The sequence below is a fragment of the Myodes glareolus genome, chromosome 17 (genome assembly GCF_982192425.1).
Source record: "Myodes glareolus chromosome 17, mMyoGla1.1, whole genome shotgun sequence".
NCBI lineage: Eukaryota > Metazoa > Chordata > Mammalia > Rodentia > Cricetidae > Myodes > Myodes glareolus.
In genome coordinates this window covers 68,156,047-68,175,176 of record NC_142042.1, presented here as the reverse complement: position 1 = coordinate 68,175,176, position 19,130 = coordinate 68,156,047, and the positions used below count along the sequence as shown (strand labels likewise).

General features: G+C 47.7%; 1 long non-coding RNA gene across 2 annotated transcripts; it reads right to left on the bottom strand.

Annotated features, from left to right (window-relative positions):
- Window positions 1-8,224: 8,224 nt before the first annotated feature.
- LOC125412993 (uncharacterized) lies at window positions 8,225-16,293 on the bottom strand. Of its 2 annotated transcripts, none has more exons than XR_007235800.3 (4): window positions 16,200-16,293; window positions 15,598-15,910; window positions 14,858-14,960; window positions 8,225-8,385 (listed from the first exon to the last, which is right to left on the bottom strand). It is a non-coding gene; the product is annotated as an uncharacterized LOC125412993 (long non-coding RNA). The 2 variants fall into 2 exon arrangements; XR_007235799.3 differs by lacking the exon at window positions 8,225-8,385 and adding an exon at window positions 11,579-13,097.
- Window positions 16,294-19,130: the final 2,837 nt, after the last annotated feature.

Genomic DNA, 19,130 nt, shown 5'->3' with positions numbered 1-19,130 from the left:
CTCTGGTCCCAGCAACCATTATCTCCCCAGCTACAGTCTTGACTCTGGGGAGACTTCCTCTGTTCTTCCTAGGGCAGCAATAGAAGATAAATACACTGCTATGAAACATTACCTCCATGAGGACCCCAGCAGCCAGGATCCACAACAGTGGCACAGAACAGTCTTGTCACTGTGCACTCTCGTGGCCAGAAGAGGCTGTGTCAGGCCTCTCAGCAGAACCAACCAATCCTCCCCATCCCCCATCTACATTTTGTCCATCACTGTATCTCACCAATGGGCAAGCTTCCAGAGCTCACAGGACAGATTCTGAGTGGCCAGAACATGGAGTGGGAGAGGGGCTCTGATGACAATGCCTGTCCCTAGTAGTGCCCTAGCCAAGGCAGGGGACACACACTAGGTCTGTGTCCGGCTCCGTGTGGTTATTCTGGCAGACCAGAATGTCGGCTCTGTCCTGTATGCCTTTGAAGGGTGCTGAAGCTGAAGTTGCATAGCGAGTCAGTCCAGGCTTTTACGGAGCCTCAAACCCTGCACCCAGCCTGACACACCACACCCCATCCACTGAGCAGGCTTGCACCTAAGGAAGTCCTGCAGCACGTAGGGGAGTCACAGAACCATCAAGACAGAACATGAGTGGGGCAGGCGATGAGCTGTGTGAAGCCATATGCGGTTACCCTGTTTTCCTGAGACTCAGATTCTGGAGGAAAGGAGTGCTGACTCCCAAACCTTACCTAGCATTGGGACTGAAGCAACACTGACGCCTAGTGGTTGCTACCAGAAGTGCATCTATCTGGGTAATACAAAGATCTCTGGTTCAATCTGAGCTACAGAGCACACCTGTTTAAGACAAGGAAACAAACAAACAAGTAAATAGCCAACCAACCTGGACCTGGAACCTGGACACTCACACAGCACAGATACATAGCAGGTTCATCAGCCCCTCCCTCCCAAGCTCTCAACCTCCTGTGCTGGACAATATATGCTCAGGATGCCATAGCAACCTGGAAGGGTGGAGAGTGGAAAAACGGATGGTGATCTGCACGTTTGTGCTCCACCTCAAAAGATGAAAGATGAGAGGCAGCTGAGAAGGACAAGTTCTGTTGTTGGAGTCCTGAAAAGCAGTGAATTTAACAGGAAGGAAGAGAGCTAAAGATTGCCTCCAATGGGGATGCCCCAACTATGCAGGAGGCTTTGTGGAGGAAAAACATGCCTTTTTTCCTCAGGGACAACAGGAGGCCTGATAGGTAGACCTTGGAAGGAAGGATGGATACCTACCACAGAGAAAGAAAGGTTAAAAATCTAAATAGAATAAATAAAGCAACTTCTTCGCCCTCTGTTAGCTTCCAAATTCACAAATAAGTGACCGGCCACCACCCCGCAAAATGGTAGCAGGCCTGGTGGGGATGACCGAGCATGAGAGAGCAACATGCTTAGTCATGCCCTCTGCATTGTCTCTGTGGTTTTGTCAGAGGTTCCCAATCTGGCAGGAGTGTGCAGGTCAGGTGGCTTTGTAGGGGAAAGAAGAGCAGACGAGAGTCCTCCAGGGAGAAAACCTAGGGACCCGAGGAAACAGTAGAGGCGTTTGAGTGGTCCGCGGTGCAGTGGTCCGCGGTGCAGTGGTCCGAGGTGCAGTGGTCCGCGGTGCAGTGGTCCGCGGTGCAGTGGTCCGAGGTGCAGTGGTCCTAGGTGCAGGGGTCCTGGGTGCAGTGGTCCTGGGTGCAGTGGTGGTTCTAGGTGCAGTGGTCCTGGGTGCAGTGGTGGTTCTAGGTGCAGTGGTCCTGGGTGCAGTGGTAGTTCTAGGTGCAGTGGTCCTGGGTGCAGTGGCCCTCTCTTCTCCCTCACACCCCAGCCTTGTCTCTAAATTGTATCCCTGGGGCCTCTAAGTCCTGGCATTGAAGCTCCCCGATCCCATTGCAAAGGACCCTTCCAGGGTAATGAGATGCCCTGCTTCATACAGATGCAGGCTCCCACAGCTTTCTGTCTCCACTTTGCACAACGCTGGTCATCACTAGACCTGGTTTGCACCCCATGAGACTTCCCTCCCCAGCGTTGGCCTTCAATAACTTTCTGAACCAACTCCAGGGTGCTGAGTCCCGGCTGCTCTACGGTGTCATGCGTGACTGTGAGGAGCTTCCTTAGGAAAACAGAAGCCAGGGGTTTCCTCAGAGTGCACTGACCATGAAGGGTTGGCTTTAGTGCTGACACTAAAAAACAGTTGTGGAATGAATCTTCTAGCTCAGGTTGGGTGGTTGAAGGGAGGTTGGGACTGTCAGGGAAGGGGAGGGGCTGTACACAGCTTAGAGCTTGGAGCAGCTTGAAGCAAGTCCGCTACAGCTCCCCCTGTTGGTGGAATTTAAGAGAGAGCCGGATAGCAAAAGAGCCAACATTTTACAGACGGGAAGCTGGGCCTAAGGGAATTGAAATCAACTTGCTCAGAGACCCACAGATGTCACTAATAAGTGGCAGAGCTGGGGTTCAGAGTTAAGTCTGCTGACCCTTGTCCCACCCTATCCCCCGACTATAAGGTGCTGGCAGAGTACTGTGGTGGGCATGCGTCTATGGGAATGATATCTGTGGTGTCTGGACCGTCCCAGCAAGAAACAGCCTTGAGCACATAGTGCCACGTTGAACTCCATCTTCCAGCAGATCCTGACAGATGTGGAAAAGTCCCAGAGATAGGACAGAACCAGCTGTGCCCCAGGAGCCCACTGTCCCCAGGAGAGGGGCCGAGTGCTGCAGGGGGAAGGAGTAAGGCAGAGCTCCACTTTCAGCCCCTCCGCTAGCCATCTCTACAGCTCCCCAGGGCCAAGGAGTAAATGACAGAACCTATGGGCAGTGTCCAAAGCCTCCTGACTCACAGGCATGCCATTCCAAAGAGGTCCTAACTGTGGCCTTTCTGCCCTCCTCAGGAGTCAGGACACTATCATCTCTGCCTCCTACTGGCAGGGGTACCACACCCATTTCAGATACCTCTCACCTGTGACCTCCTCTCTGAAGCCTGTCTTGACTTCTGCCTTTCTAGTAATTTTATCCCTGGGCAAAGGACCACTCACCCCCAAGCTTCTAACTCAGCTGTCACCCTGAAATAGCTGTGCTTGTCGACCTTCGTGCGTGCTCATGTGTCCCCTGGACCTTTTATCCCATGGGACCTGTATGTTATAGGTGCTGGGTGAATTCATGGGGAAAAAAAATTAAAAACGGCTGAGACCAACTTAAGCCAATCTTAAGCATACGTGCCAGAACACCAGAAGAGTTCCTGGTAGCTTACTGTACCATCTTTTGGTTACAAGTTCACCCACAACTCACAGACAGATAGCAGACCCAAGACATCTTCGGGGTGACATCTCCTGAGGTCACCCTGGGCTGCAGCAGGAAATCTGCAGTTTGACTGTTACGGCTCAGAACACAGTTTACACTCGGGCCATGCTAGAGAGAAAAGAGACCTTGAGTTTCTCATCCTCCTGGCCTTCAAGCTCTACCCTGGGTCTTGTTAAGGCTGGTTACCCTGGCCCCAGACCCTTCTATGGTTTTAACATCATAGAGCCCCTCAGAGTGTGTGGAAGCTCCTTGCGTTCTCCAAGGAGCCTGTGTCCCTACTGGTCTCCCAACACCTCCAGGTCACTCTCAAGTAACAAAGAATTTCTCTGTTACTTTCTCCAGACTTGGAGAACCTTGGATCTCTTTTTGTTCACTCTCCACCTCTCCAAACACTACTAACTCCAGCACCATCCATGCTGGCCACCAGGCACAGGAACCCCAACTACTCTGGCCCCTTGCAGGACATCCTCTTGTTCCCGCCCAAGGCCCAGACACCACCTTCCTATGACTTTCTGCAATTTTCTCTAACAGCAATGGAAACTTCCAGCCACAAAGCATCTCGGAAGGGAGAGGAAGGAAAGAGGAGGGCCTGGTGAGATGGCTTAATGGAACTCCAGTGTTAGGTGATCCAACACCCTCACACAGATATGCATGCAGGCAAAACACAGATGCACATAAAATAAAAATAAAAAGTTTTTAAGGGATCTGGAGAGATGGCTCAGCGATTAAGAGCACTGACTATTCTTCTAGAGGTCCTGAGTTCAATTCCCAGCAACCACATGGTGGCTCACAACCATCTATAGTGGAGTCTGATGCCCTCTTCTGGCATAAAATTGTACATATATAAAGAGCACTCATATATATTATAAATAAATCTAATTTTTTTTAAGGAGGAAAAAGGAGAGGAAGAACTAGTGTCCTGGTGCCATGGATGAAGATGACCACATACCTTCTGGCCTATGCACGGCCCCAAGCCAGCACTGAGCCTTCAAGACATCTCTGCCTATAACTTTTTCTTTGTTTAGTTTTTCCAGACAGGTCTCACTGTGTAGCTCTGGCTGACCTGGAACTTACTATGTAGTTCAGGTTGTCCTGGATCCTGTGGTGATCCTCTGCATCAGCCTCCCAAGCACTGCGATGACAAGAATAAGCCACTAACTGAGCTTGTCAGCTTGACTACATCTGGAATCAACTAAAACCTGGCACTCCTGCGAAGGGATTTTTCCTGCTTGGATCATTTGAGATGAGAAGACCAACCTTAAATCTGGGCCGAACTTTTTGGTGGCAGCCTATATAAAAGGACATGGAAGAAGGAAGTTTTCAATGTTTGCCTTCTTGTTCTTGCTGTCACCTGCTGCTGAGGCATCCCTTCACTGGCATGAGAAGCCATTGTTTTGGGATTCTGATGGATACTGAAGACGAGCCGAGACATCAGCCTCGTGGAGTGAATGACTACTGCAGTTTTGGCATGTCGGGAGACAACCATAGTTGAACCAGCCAGATCATAGCTTGTGAGCCACTCCAATAGACCCCGTCGGTTCTGTTCCTCTGGAGAACCTCGGGCAGAACAGCCACCATGCCCAGCCACCAGTGACTTCATGTTAGGAGTTTGCCTAGCTCTCAAGGTCAAGCCAGATGTCTAAGAATGGTCCTCCCCTCAGAGTCTCTGCACCTTCCCTATCTGAGGTGGAGAGTTCCCCTGGCCCTTAGATTGAACCCCTGGAAGTGAAATGACAAGCTCTGACATTTGGGATCCCTTCCCATCCACCCATCCTAGCCAGAAGAAAAACCTAGGGTCTGACCTTCAACCTCCCTGTCCCCATCACAAAGTTAGGAGTTGTCAGAGAAGGAGAGAAAAAACAAAGCAGAGCTGCAATCTGTAGTCCGAATTACTCGTAGTGCTGAGTCAGGAGGGTCACTTGAGACCAAGAATTCAAGAGCTGCCTGGACAATGCAGTGACACCAGCCTCAGCAAGGTAAAACTACACGTCTGAACTCCTCCCAAGGCTAGACCCCAGCAAGACTGGCTCCAGTTATAGCCAACCTCTCAGACAAGCCTCCCTCTCCTGCCTTCTTCCCAAATATTTGACTGGGTTTGCAGAGGAGAAGAAATGCCCCAGGTTTACCTGGGCACAAGAGGTAGAGGGCAGCCCTAGTCTAGGACTCTGCCAAGCTAACTCCACCCGGGTGATAAGTTGAGCAACTGTGCTGGAAAATTTTAAGCTAACTTGACCCAAGCTAAAGTCACCTGAGAGAAGGGAGCCTCGATTAAGGAAAAGTCTCCATCACACAGGGTTGTAGGCAAGCCTGGGGGCATTTTCTTAAGTAGTGGTTGATAGGGAAGGGCCCAGCCCACTGTGGTTGGTGCCGCACCTGGCCTGGTGATCCTGGATGCCGTAAGAAACCAGGCTGTGCAAGCTGTGAAGAGCAAGCCAGCAAGCAGCTCCTCTCCATGGCATGGGCATCCGCTCCTGCCTCCGGGTTCCTGCCCTGCTTGAGTTCCTGCTCTGACTTCCTTTGAGGATAACAGCGACGGAAGGGTAAACTGAATAAAACCTTCCCTCCCCAGGTGCTGTGGCCATGGTAACTGGGATGGGTACACACATATCTCCATACTCTGGTCTCTGTGCAGACCACCCTCCACCCTGTAGATAAAAATTTGCCATCCTTGGATGTTTGGGAGCCACACTCCGTCTTCCCGGAGAGAAAGCAATGCTGTCTTTTTTTTTTTTTTTTTTTTTTTTGATAGAAGTTCTAGCTTTATTATACTGCAGTTATCGTGCATCTTACCGTGAGCAATGCTGTCTTTTTTAAAGGTGAAAATGCTGCTGTCGTGTGTGTGTGTGTGTGTGTGTGTGTGTGTGTGTGTGGCAGATTCCAGAAGCAGGCTGCACAATGTAGCACTCCCCGCCTCTCAGGGGCAGAGTGGAGGGCTGTGCTGGGACTCCCCGCCGCCTGGTAAGGAAGGTTTGGATTTCCGATTGGGGGGGGGGGTGTCACAAGCAGACATCTGAAGTATAAAAAGTAGACTCTTTACAAATGGGAGACAGCGGTGGGTGTGAGGGGAGAGTGGGAGGGGACTGTTGAAGACCAGGAATCCCAGTCCTGAGTCCTAATGTGGAGGCAGGCCGGCTGGGGATCTTATGGGCCAAGGAGTCCGTGTGTTCATCTCCATGTCTCCCCTCACATGCCTTCCCTGTCATGTTCCATCTTTCACTGCCCCCATCTCCCCAGCCCCAGCTTGGAAAGAGAAAATCACACCGACAGGAAGCTGAGAGAAACCAGGACTGGCAGAGCTGGTACGAAAGGGGCTCCTGAGAGGATCACTGAGGTCCCATGTGGCTCTCAGGCTGGGGAGACTGAGGCCTGCTTAGGCCATGGTCCCCAGACCCTTACAAACTAGTCACCACTCACTTGATCTCCTCCTCCAGAGGCCGTCCAGATGCATTACAAACCCCACAGCACCTGGCTCCACCGGCTGCATTATTCCTAGTGTGATGAAAGCGCCTTTCTCTTTGGCTCTTACATTTCCTCTGCTTTCCAGAAAGAAGGCTCACAGAGACTATGACCCACACATCCCACCTCCCGATGGACACCCACCCCACCTCCACCTATGTCCACCTCCCCACCTGCCCCACTCTGGGAGCGCCTCACTGTGCTGCATGCTGGACAAGTGGCTGGCACAGGCCTCCATTTCTTAGTGTATGTTGATATCATGAATATAAAGATGATATAATCCCCACCAGCGTGTAGCAGCCTCATGGAGGTGGTAGAGCTTTGCATTGAGTCGCTGCTCAGTTCCTCCACATGCTGGTTTAGGATGGCTGATTCCCTTTTACAGAAGTGGGCACAGATTCTGAGCTGCAGCCTGTGCATAAACCACGGCACTATACTGCTATACTAGTAATGGTTCATCAGAACCTGGCTTTTACTCTCTCTCCCTCTCTCTCTCACACGCACGTGCACACACACACACACGCACATGCACACACACATAGAATCCCTTCTTTCTTGGTGTCTATGACTTTGCATGATACGTGGAACTTCAGGGGTGGCCTCTGAAAGAGAAACATGAAAGGAACGTGGAAGTCACCTTGAAGTCACCTTGCCTACAAGGGCTGTTTGTTAAAATTTTCTCTGCTTTCCTTTGTAAGATTTTAGACAATTCTGAAGCCATTTCTGACAATTCCAAACCCTCTCAGCCTCCGTGCCTTAGTGCTTCCCCTCCTCCCCTGGGAACCAAGGACCTAACAGGTACACAAGCACGTACTTAGTTCCTGAACAACTACCCATACACGTATGTTTTGATTCAGTCCCCTGGGAAACGGGTTCAAAATGACCTCTTACCTCATCTGATCTGACAATAGTTCTCCAGCCATTTATTGGTATTAGTCCTTTTCGAATAAGCCAATCATAATGGTCAAGGAACAACCCGTCTTGTTTCTATGGGGCCTTCTCCTTTAAAAGTAGACTGTACCAGCTAGTCGGGGTCTCTCGGCTTCCCGAATGCTGAGGGACCCTGTCATGACAGAATTAATAAAATCCTCATGCTTTTGCATCGGCTGTGGTATATGAGGTGGTCTCTGGGGGCGACTCCTTCTCGGTTTGGACACTAGAGTCCAACACCTTAGAATGCCAACGCATAGTTGTTGAGTATGTCCTATATTCCAGCAGTTTGCCAAACACTGGCAATTCCACAGAAATCAGAGAAAATTCCTACCTCAAACAACACTCAGGAGGCTCAGGCAGGCAGATCACAGATTCCAACACAGCCCGGGCTACAGAGTAAGAACCTCTGTACCCAAAATTAATGAACAAATGACCTGATCCATTCGGGAGAGGGTTTTTTCTTATTTATTGAAGAAATTGAATGTTTACTGATGACAGAGACAGGAATACAGTCTCCCTGATTTCAGATAACACTAGAACTGCAAAGTGAAGAAACAGCGCGGGTGAGGAATCCAGGAGACACCTTCAGTGGTCGATGTGGCCGTCATTAACCACAGGGCGTCTAATTATAGTCGCGACATAGGCTGCAGTGAGAAGGACCAGGGTCCCTTCCGTGGTGCTCTGACCAAAAACAAACAGTCCAGATACAATAATAAGGATGTGTCAGGAAATCCCAAATGAGAAACACTCTGCGTTAGAAAGTTTAAAGAGAACTGTTCCAATTCTTTCAAATTCTGAGTGTCACGCAGTAATTATAAGGAGTCTCTCAACTTAATCAGGAGATGATGCATGCGTTATCAACACAAGTGGTTTAGAGGGAAGGCCTCTGGAGAAGAGTTTGGAACTTGTCCATAACCTAAGTAAGACTTTTTTCCTTTTTTTTTTCTTTTGATTTTTCAAGACAGGGTTTCTCTGTGAGTTCAAGTCCAGGCTGGCCTTGAACTCACTGAGATCCGCCTCCCTCTACCTCTCAAATGCTGGGATTGAAGGTGTGTGCTACTACTGCCTGTTAGACTGTTTTTTAAAAAGTTAAAAACAGGTGAATTTTTTATTTTGATTTGCTTTTCAAGACAGGGTTTCTTTGTGTAGCCTTGGTTTTCCTGGATCAGGCTGGCCTCAAACTCAGAGATCCACCGAGTCCTCCCCAAGTGCTATGATTAAAGGTGTGCACCACCACCCTGTCTAGCCAAAGGTGGATTTTTAAGAAACACAGAAAGAAAAAAAAAAGAAAGAAGGAAGGAAGGTAGAAGAAAAGAAAGAAATAGAAATGAGAAGATGATTCAGTGGGTCAGTTTGCCTGAGCATGAGGATTCAAGTTCAATTCTCAGAACCCAAATGAAAAGTCAGGCCAGCACTGGAAAGCGGAGACAGAATTCCAGAAACGTGCTGGCCAACCTAGACATCAGTGTCAGGTGGGATTCAGGTTCAGTAAGAGACACCATCTTAAAAAATAAATAGGAGACCAGGAATGGTGGCACACGCCTTTAGTCCCAGCACTCAGGAGGCAGAGATGGGGATCTCTGTGAGTTCGAGGCCAGCCTAGTCTTCAAGAGCTCGTTCCAGGACAGCTAGGACTGTTACACAGAGAAACCCTGTCTTTAAAAATCAGAAGGAAAAAAAAAAACAGAGCAGGCAAGGGACTAACAGGGAGGCAGATGAAAAAGGGTAACAGGGATTTAATATGGTCATAATACTTTGTGTTCCTGTACAAAACTAGCAAAATTTAAAAATATTAAAAATTAGTTTGGATGCCACAAAATATTATGTGGATCTTTATCACTAATATGGAGTCTTTAACATGAGAGAAAATTATTTTCAGAGGCTGGGGAGATGGCTCAGTGGGCTCAAGGGACCAGCTCCACGAATCTGACAACCTACATTTGACACTGGAGCCCATGCAGAGAGTGAGTCCTGAACTGAGGTGGGGTGGGGTAGAATTACCTGACACCTTGCGGACCAGCTGGCCTAGGAGACACAGGGCAGTCGGGTGGTGGTGGCGCACGCCTTAATCCCAGCACTCGGGAGGCAGAGGCAGGCAGATCTCAGTGAGTTCGAGGCCAGCCTGGTCTACAAGAGCTGGTTCCAGGACAGGCTCCAAAGCCACAAGAAAGACACAGGGCAATAGTAGAAACAAAAAGAGAAACCCTGCTTCAAGACCTTCTCCATCTCCTGGAAGTTGTCCCCTGACCTGTGTATGTGTAAACAAATAAAAATTTTACAGATATGTTTTTCTTCAATGAAATGTTCAAGTCATATATTAACATTGTACTAGTTACTTCTGTGGTTGTTGTAAAAAGTGTCTTGCAAAAGCCACTTAAGGAAAAACAACTTTAAATGTGTACTTGTGTGTGTATTTCATGAGCTTGAAGGTGTGAATCCCCAGGAGCTGCAGTTCCGGGCAGCTGTGAGCTACCAGACACCAGCGCTAGGAACCAAGCATGGGTGGAGAAGAAGGTGCTCTTAGCTGCCGAGCAATCTCTCCAGCCCCAGGAGGTGTAGCATCTGGATTGGAAGTAGCCAGCCACATTGTTTACGTAGGCAGGAGGTCGGGAAGGGCTAGTGCTGAACCCCACTTCTTTCATTCAGTCTGAGGCTCCAAATCCAGTCATGAAGAAGATGGTGCCACTCACATTGATGGTGGGATTTTCTGCTCAGTTAAACCTTTCTAGAAAACCAGAAGTTTGCTTCTAAAGTGATCCTAAATCTCATCCCATTAAGTTGACAACACAGTCTAACCATCTAAATGTCCAAAAGTAAAAATGTTTACTTTGTCTTTTTTTCTCTCCTTTTTTTTCTTCCTTTTTTGTTTGTTTGTTTGTTTGTTTTTCGAGACAAAGTTTCTCTGTTTCTCTGTGTAACAAACAGCCCTAGATGCTCTGGAAGTAGCTCTGTAGACCAGGCTGACCTCAAACTCAGAGATCCACCTCCCAAGTCCTGGGATTAAAGGCGTGCACCATCACTGCCTGGCTTGAGGCAGAACTGGAGACCCGACAGAGGTGACAGGTGGGACAGAGGGCTGAGGTCAACATGCTGTCATTGCCCAGTAGGGACTGCGGGATGGTGATGTAGGATTTCCCACTGTATGCTGTGATTACCTCTAATGAATAAAGAAACTGCTTTAGACCTATAGCAGGGCAGAACTTAGGTAGGTGGGGAAGACAAAACTGAATGCTGGGAGAAAGAAGGGTAGTGTCAGAGCGAGAGGCCATGGAGCCATCGCCAGAGATAGACATGCTAAACTTTGCTGGTAGGCCATGACCTCATGGTGATATACAAATTAATGGGTAAAATTAACATATAAGAATTAGCCAATAAGAAGTTAGAGGTAATGGGCCAAGCAGTGGTTTAATTAATACAGTTTCCATGTGATTATTTTGAGTCTAAGATAGTAGGGGGCTGGGAACCAACAAACAACCCTGCACAACAGGATGGTGTACAACAGCCTGGAGTGTATGCAGATGCAAACTTAGCTTTCAAACCTGCTGCCTGGCCACGGGATCCCCCTGGCTCTGAGCAACGATGGAGGCCCACGATGAGGAAAGGTTCACTGTCTGGATTAGACCTCCTCAAAGCACTACCGTGATCCAAGATGACACCAGAGACCATGTTGGTGTCTGTGGCCCATGCTGCTGCCCCAGACTGTCATTAAGACTGAGGGCCATGTGGTTGTACGCAGTCTGTGCCTCTGCCTGATGTCTTGGTGATGTCCTCAGACTGTTCTGCCTGGAAAGAGAGGGGCACCCTGATGGGAGTGGCATATGTAGCCACCTGAGGCCATGTTGACATCCGTGGCCCATGCAGCATCCTGATACAGTCAAGGGCCATACTGATGATCACCTGCAGCTTATGTTACCATGGAAGCACATGCGAATATTTGTGGTCTGGGCTGCTGCCTGAAGTCATATTTATGTCCCAGGTCACCAGAGAGCTGACCCCAGCCCTCTGCTGCCCCACAGCCTGTTGAGGCCATGGTGTGGGTATGGGAGAGCTGACAGGGCCCCTTTCCAGTCACTGCATGATTCTCCTCCATTGACGCTTCTGGCGAGGATGCAGGGAGCTGGACACTAGGAATTTGGTCATGCTCCAGTGAACACATGGACAACACGAAATAGACTTGCTTTTTTCTTTTTTCATTTTTTTACTTCCTTTTTTTTCTGGTGTGGTGGATATCATGGGAAGACTGGGAAATGAGTACAATACAATATGAGCCACACAGTCCCCATCAATACACTCCAGCACTGGACGCTTAGCCGCATGACACCTGGTTTCATATAAAGGGAAAGTTCCTCCCACTGAGAGTCCACAACGGCATTTTGCCAGCTGCATGGGAATCTACTCCGCTCCCTTCACGATGCTGCTCTCCACTGGCTCTTTGGTTGTGATTTTTGCCAACTGCTAAGTGGCAGTAAGGGAAGAGAACCTTGGAAGCAGGGGTGCCACTGTGAGCCAGGCTGCCCTTGCCCATATACTTCTCAGTGGACTTTTGGAAATGAAGGCCCCAGCTGTTCGGTTCAGCTTCACGAATCCTTTCTATTCACTCATTTCTTTGTCACTACTCCTTTTTCATATGAATTTAGGCACTAAGAGATTAACATGTGAGGCTAAATAAATAGCTCTGTGGTTACTTCCTGCTCTTAGAGGACCAATGTTGGGTTCCTCTGGACATCACCACAATGGAAACTTCCCTGCTCTGGTGTCTCCTCCTGGTGATAGTCTAAAACCTCTGAAACCATCAACCAAAATACATCATTCCTTCTTTCAAATTATTTTCTCAGGGATTCTTTACAGTGACAAAACACAGAAAACCAGTGCCTGAAACAGGTGTTATGTTGTACATCTGGTACCCCAGCAGTTGGAAAGGTGAGGCAGGAGGCCACCCTGAGCTTCCTAGTGAGGTGAAGGCCAAGCTGCACTAGAAACCCAGTTTCAAAAACAAAAAAGGAATAAAGGAAGGGAGAGGGGAAATTGGTATTAGGGAATTAGAGCCATTGCTGTGACTAAACCTGACCTGTACTTAAGAAGGCTTTGGAATTCTTTTATTTGTGAGGGCCTCAGAATTCCATCAGGGCTGTGTGCTTCCCAGCTCCAGAGAATGCTGGTAGGTTGAGAGGCCCAGGGGCAGCAGCTTCCCTGGACCAAGCAGTGTCCTGGTGAGTAAGAATCTCACTGGGGCCTCCAGAAATGTTTCCGAATCTACTAGCGCTCTCCTGGCTTTGGTCCTTTGGTGACATCTCTCTCTCACTCTCACCGGTGTCAGAGTGCTAAGTCCAGAAGGATTCACGCATTTGGAATTTGCTTGAAAGAGGAATTTGGAAAAGTGTGGAGAAGGAGGCCTAAGAAAACATAGAACACAGAGACTGGGGAGATGTTTTCACACTTGATGGAATCTGTAATGGCTAGTCTCATCAACTTGACTACATTTAGAATTAACTAAAACGCAAACAGTTAGACACAACTGTAAGGGATTTTGCTTGATTGGATTATTTGAAATGGGAAGACCCACCCTAAATCTGGATCATTTGAGGTGCAAAAAACCACTGTAAATCTGGGCCACACCTTCCAGTGGCAGGCTATGTCAAAGCTATAGGAGAAGCAAGCGTTTACTTTGTGCCCACTTGTTCTTGCTCTCACTGGCAAGGTCCACATCTACCCTGCTGCTGAGGCATTCCTACACTGATGCTGGAACTCACTTCTTCAGGATCCCACCACAGAATAATAGAAAACTGTGTTTAGGACAAGGAATTAAAATATTTTATTTTCTCCACCTTGTAAGACTTTTATGAAAATGTTTTATTCCTCCCCACCCAATAAAACCTTTGTTTACACAAAGGTTCAGTGTTCTCTATTCTAGGAATTTGATGGCTTAGAGCAGTGACCATTTCCCCCTTCTTCTTTCATTTACTGTGTGCCAATTCTTTTCAGACTAGCCAACTGAATAAGATTGTGAGGTTCACCGGGCTGTGATGGCACACGCCTTTAATCCCAGCACTCAGGAGGCAGAGGCTGGAGGATCTCTGTGATTTCAAGGCCAGCCTGGCCTAAGAGAGCTAGTTCCAGGACAGGCACCAAAGCTACAGAGAAATGCTCTTAAAAAAAAAAAAAAAAAAAAAAAAAAAAAAAAAAAAAAAAAAAAGACTGTGAGGTTCAACCCTAGACAATGGAAAAAAAAAAAAAAAAAGCCAGCCACCACTTGAGGTAGAATAAAAACCAAATGAACTTCCTGTTTGTGAAATATTTGCTTTTCTGAGCATACCCATTTGGTCCAGAGTAAAGTTTGTCTTGTCCAGACACTTCAGTTAGAATGGTGATCTCTCTCTTTGCAACTCTGAACTCATTTCTAGCAGACCAAAGACCAGCCGATGTAGGACTACTTTATTGTAACCGCCTACATCCATCCTCTTGGACTAAGCAACCTCTGAATTCCCGACCTTTCCATCGGTCAACAGCCACTGTTGAATAAACTGGACCAGAGCCTGTAGGCCACTCTAGAAAATTCCCTTTTAATATAGTGTTGGTACCCGGGTTTTTTCCCCTTTCTTCGAGGCACTATGCAGGGCTGTTTTCCTCCTAGCTTCCTGCCTTCTCTGCTCGCTGCACCGGTTTGGGGGACAAAACTTAGAGAGAGTTTTGTCCTCTTTTGATACGGTAATTCCACCTGCAAGCCAAGGTTCCCACCTAAAAGCCTCCCCTCAGTTGTCAAGCCGCTGGTGTCCGGAGCCTGGTACCCTCATTCCCTGTCCTGGATGGGAGGAGGCTCTCGTCCTTCTGCCCCCAAGTATATATACCTAACATGTGCTTAATAAAGTTGACATTTACCCTTTGGGCAAGTGATCCTGATCTCTGTGTGTATGTCTGTTCAACTCCTAGGATATTGATTCAGTCTCGCGGTTCAATTCGGGAAGCGCGCACCCTTATCGGAGAGTGGGTTTCGCAGATTGGGCGGGACAATATAGATTCATTCCATCAGTCCTATTCCTCTGGAGAGCACTGACTAATACAGACTATGGACCAGGGGTGGTTCTAGAGAGACAGAACTATAAGAATGAATATTTTAAAGTATTTGGAAGAGATTTTCCAATTTGCTGACACCTACCGTTGCTGAAGCCTCTGCTAGAAGCACAGACAGCACCAAAACACCGTGGAGTGAATTATTTCATCAATTTTTCAGGTAAATGCACTTGATTATCCTGATTCACCTAGTGTGAGGAGCAAGGAATTTAGTGAAATAATGAAACTGGCTGATTGCTTTTAGCATCACTGGATAAACTGGCAAAAGAAAATAATGAGCACCATGAAAAAACTGAACGGCCCCAGATTCACACACACAGTGCAGAGGTGTGCGGGGGGGGGGGGGGGGGGGGTCACCTCTCTGGCAGTCACACAGCTGGAGCTGCAGAAGCCCTGGTTTTAAGATTAGCTGAACTGTAATGAAAATTCAAGTCCTAGTGATAGAAGGTGTGGACTGTTAAAGCAATGGCTCTGATTTAGTAAGCAATTGATCCTATAACGTGGGGAGGAAATGTGTGTGCATACCCTAATGATACTGAGGGTTTGAACACTCAAATTCTGAAGAAGTCAGAAAATTTGCATGTGTGTCTGTGTGAGGGTGCCAGATCCCCCGAAACTGGAGTATCTCTTTATTTTCAGACCCATCAACAAAAATAATTTTATGGTTGATCACCACAACATGAGGAACCATATTAAACGTTTGCAGCATTAGGAAGGTTTGAGAATCGCTGCTCTAGAGTGACAAAATTTATAGAAAAATCTTTCTTCTCGCTCTCCATAGATATAGACAGAAATATGTAAAGTAGATTTATTATAATGGCTTACATGCAGTCCAGCTAATCCAACAATTGCTGGCTATAATCTGGAAGTCCGTGATTCTGATAGCTGCGCAATCCCCAAGGTTGGGTCTCAGCTGGTCTCTAGTACACTCTGGTATTCTGAAGAAGTAGGCTCTTGCCAGCGTAGGAACAAACTTGTCGCAAGGAGAGAGCAAGCAGGCAAAAGGCAAAAGCTTCCTTCATCCATGTCCCACAAAGGCTCCCAGCAGAAGGTGTGCCTGCTGGATTAAAGGTGTGCGTCTTCTCTCCTTTACAGAGAACTGACCACGCCACTCGCGTGTCTCACCTGAACACGCTACCTGTGCACATGTAAGACAAAACAGACCAAAGATACACAGACAAAGGCTAACAAAACTTAGAAATACAAAACCACTGATCCAGAGTCAACATCACAGTCTGTCTCAATCATCAAAGTCACAAGAAAGACAAAAGACCGAAGACACACAAACAAACGTCTGTCTCCACTGAGACAGACAAAACCATTCCAGAAATACAGACAAACGAGAGGGTGTCCAATCCAGGAGAACTTCCATATCCTCACCAGCACCCAGATGGGAATCTCCCAGGCGTCCCTGGGTCCCTTCTCACCTTCCAGGACGTCTCCCAGGGCGGCAGTTGGTGATCTCCTGATCTCCTAGCACGTCTGCTGATCACTCCCTCAGTCTCCTCCCGAGATGCGAGCGACTGCAAAAGCAAAACCGAAAATACAGAACCTGAATTCAGCCAGCACGGAAACACAAAGACACAGACACACAGACAATGTCTCACCTCCAAGTGGGTCTTCGGAGACGAGGGTGGTCGCCTATCCCGGGACGAGTTCCCAAATGAAAGACCTCCAGAGCGGGGAGACTCTCACTCAAGTCTCGGGATAAGAGGACCCCCCAAGAACTCACGAGAGACCGTCCTTACTGCAATCACATGAGGTTTATTGACAGGACAGGAACCAGTGCACTGGGGCTAAAACTCATTTCACATGCAGGGGTAGAGAGTTCGACCCCGAGTAGCTGGGAGAAAGGGTATTGAAGGGAAAAAAAAACACAACCCAGTAATCCAAAGGGGATAGGGAGGGCATCATTGGAAAACTCCGAAAATACCAGTGATCATTGAAAAATTCCGAAAATACCAGTGATAATCACAAGGGGGTAACTTCCTGTTTCTCAAGATTATAATCTAACTTTATCTTCAGCTAGTTCCTGAAACAGACTCACTGAACTGGCTAACCTAGATATTTGACTCTATTTTTCCTGCTAGAGGGGTCTGGATTTATTGAGGTCTTTCAGGATCATGGTGAAAGGGCACCTCAGCCCAAGACCAATTTCTAGACTTGAGCCAGCTTATAGAACCAGAACCCCTTGAATGAAGGGACAGTCAGGTCCTCCTAAGGAAGGACCCTGATAAAATACCTAAGAAATTTACTGTTAGCCTTTTCCCAGTCCTTCCATAGACAACATACAGCCTTTTACAAAGTAACTGCACACTGGGGGAAGGGAAATGACCAGACTCTCCAGGGTCTGTTAGATAATGGTTCTGAATTGATGCTAATTCTGGGAGATCCCAAGAAGCACTGTGGCCCTCCAGTCAAAGTAGTGACTCATAGAGGTCAGGTTGTTAATGGAGTTAACTTGGGTACAGTGGATCAAGTGGGTCCCTGAATTCATCCTGCAGCTATTTCCCCAGTCTCAGAATGTATAACTGGGATAGATGTATTCAAAAGTCGGCAGACTTCTCACATTGGTTCCCTGACCTGTGGAGTGAGGACTGTTGTGGTTGGAAAGGGCAAGGGATGCCTTTAGAACCACCTCTGCCAGGGCAAACTGAACCCCAGACAATATCACATCCCTGGAGATGCAGGGGTGGTGGTCCCCAGCACATCTCCTTTTAACTCTTCTGTCCGGCCTGTGCAGATAACAGATGGGCTGTGGAGAATAACACTATCACAGACTTAACCAAGTAGTGACTCTGATTTGCAGTCACTGCGCAGCACCAGATGTGTGCTGTGCTTTCTTAGCAGATTAACACACCTGGTACATGATTTGGTATATTGTGTGCAGCCATTGATATAGCAAATGCCTTTTCTTTTGTACCTGTTCAAATGGACTTCCAGAAGAAATTTGCTGTAGCCCTAATTCTAATTGATCTTAATAACAAAAACCAGAGTAAGAAATTAGGAGGTGAAAGCTGAGAGATCAGAGAAGCAGAACAGCCAGCCACTAGAGAGACCTTCGCCTCTACTGAATCCTCAGACTGATCCTGGCTCATGAGTCCTCAGACTGTACGCTCAGACTGCCTCATCTGAGCTCCTGTCTCCTCCTGCCTTATATTCCTCTCTCTGCCCCGCCATATCACTCCTGTCTCCACCTCCGTATGCTGAGATTAAAGACATGTGACCCCCCAAGTGCTGAGATTGAAGGTGTGAGCCCCTACCGTCTGTACTCTATGACTAAGTAGTGGCTTAGCTCTGCACTCTCATCTTCAGGCAAGTTTTATTTGTTAGATTACAAACAAAATTTCACTACAATTTGCTTTCAGTTGCAAAGCCAACAATACACCTTTCCAGTTTTACCTTAAGGATACATTAACTCTCTAACCCTGTATCATAATTTAGTTGGAAGTGATCTTGATTGTCCATCTTTTCTTCAAAATATCACACAGGTCTACTATATTAATAACATTATGCTGATCGGACCAAGTGAGCAGGTGGCTGCAACAATTTTGGACATGTTGGTATCAGAGGATGAAGAATAAAGTCAACCAAAATTCAACGAACTTCATTCTCAATGAAATTCTCAGGAGTGCAGTGGTGTGGGGCCTGCAGAGATATTCCTTCTAAGGTAAAGGATGAGTAATAACCTGGCCCCTCCCACCACCCAGAAAGAAGCTCAAGGCTTAGTGGGTTTATTGGATTCTGGAGACAGCACATCCCTCACTCAGGTGTGTTATTTAGGCCCAGATACCAAGTGACTCAGAGAGCTGCCAGCTTGGTGTGGGGCCTGGAGCAGAAGGCTCTTCACCAAGTCCAGGCTGCTGTGCGGGCTGCTATACTCCCTAGACCATATGATCCTGCAGATCCAGACAGGGATGCTGTTTAAAGTGAATCATTGACGAGACCTCTGGGATTTTGGACAAGGCTCTACCATCATATGCAGACAACTATTCTCCCTTTAAGAGACAGCTCTTGGCCTGTTCTTGGGCCTAAGTGGAAACTGAATTTTGACAATGGGCCACCAAGTCACCATGAGACCTGAGCTGCCCATTATGAGCTGGATCTTACCTGACCCCTGAGTCACAAAGTAGGAATGCCCAGCAGAGAACCGTTATCAGTTTGAAGGGTGCGCACACAATCAGGGCCTGACTAATACCGAGTCCTCTGGCCACTACATGCAAACAGACACACACAAATACTAGAAAATACTAAGCAAAGATTAACGGGCAATTTTGGTGGCAACTCAGAAAACTAAAATGACTGCAGGCTGCCTGTGGTTTCTCACAGCAACAAGGCTTCTATCGGGAATTGTTACA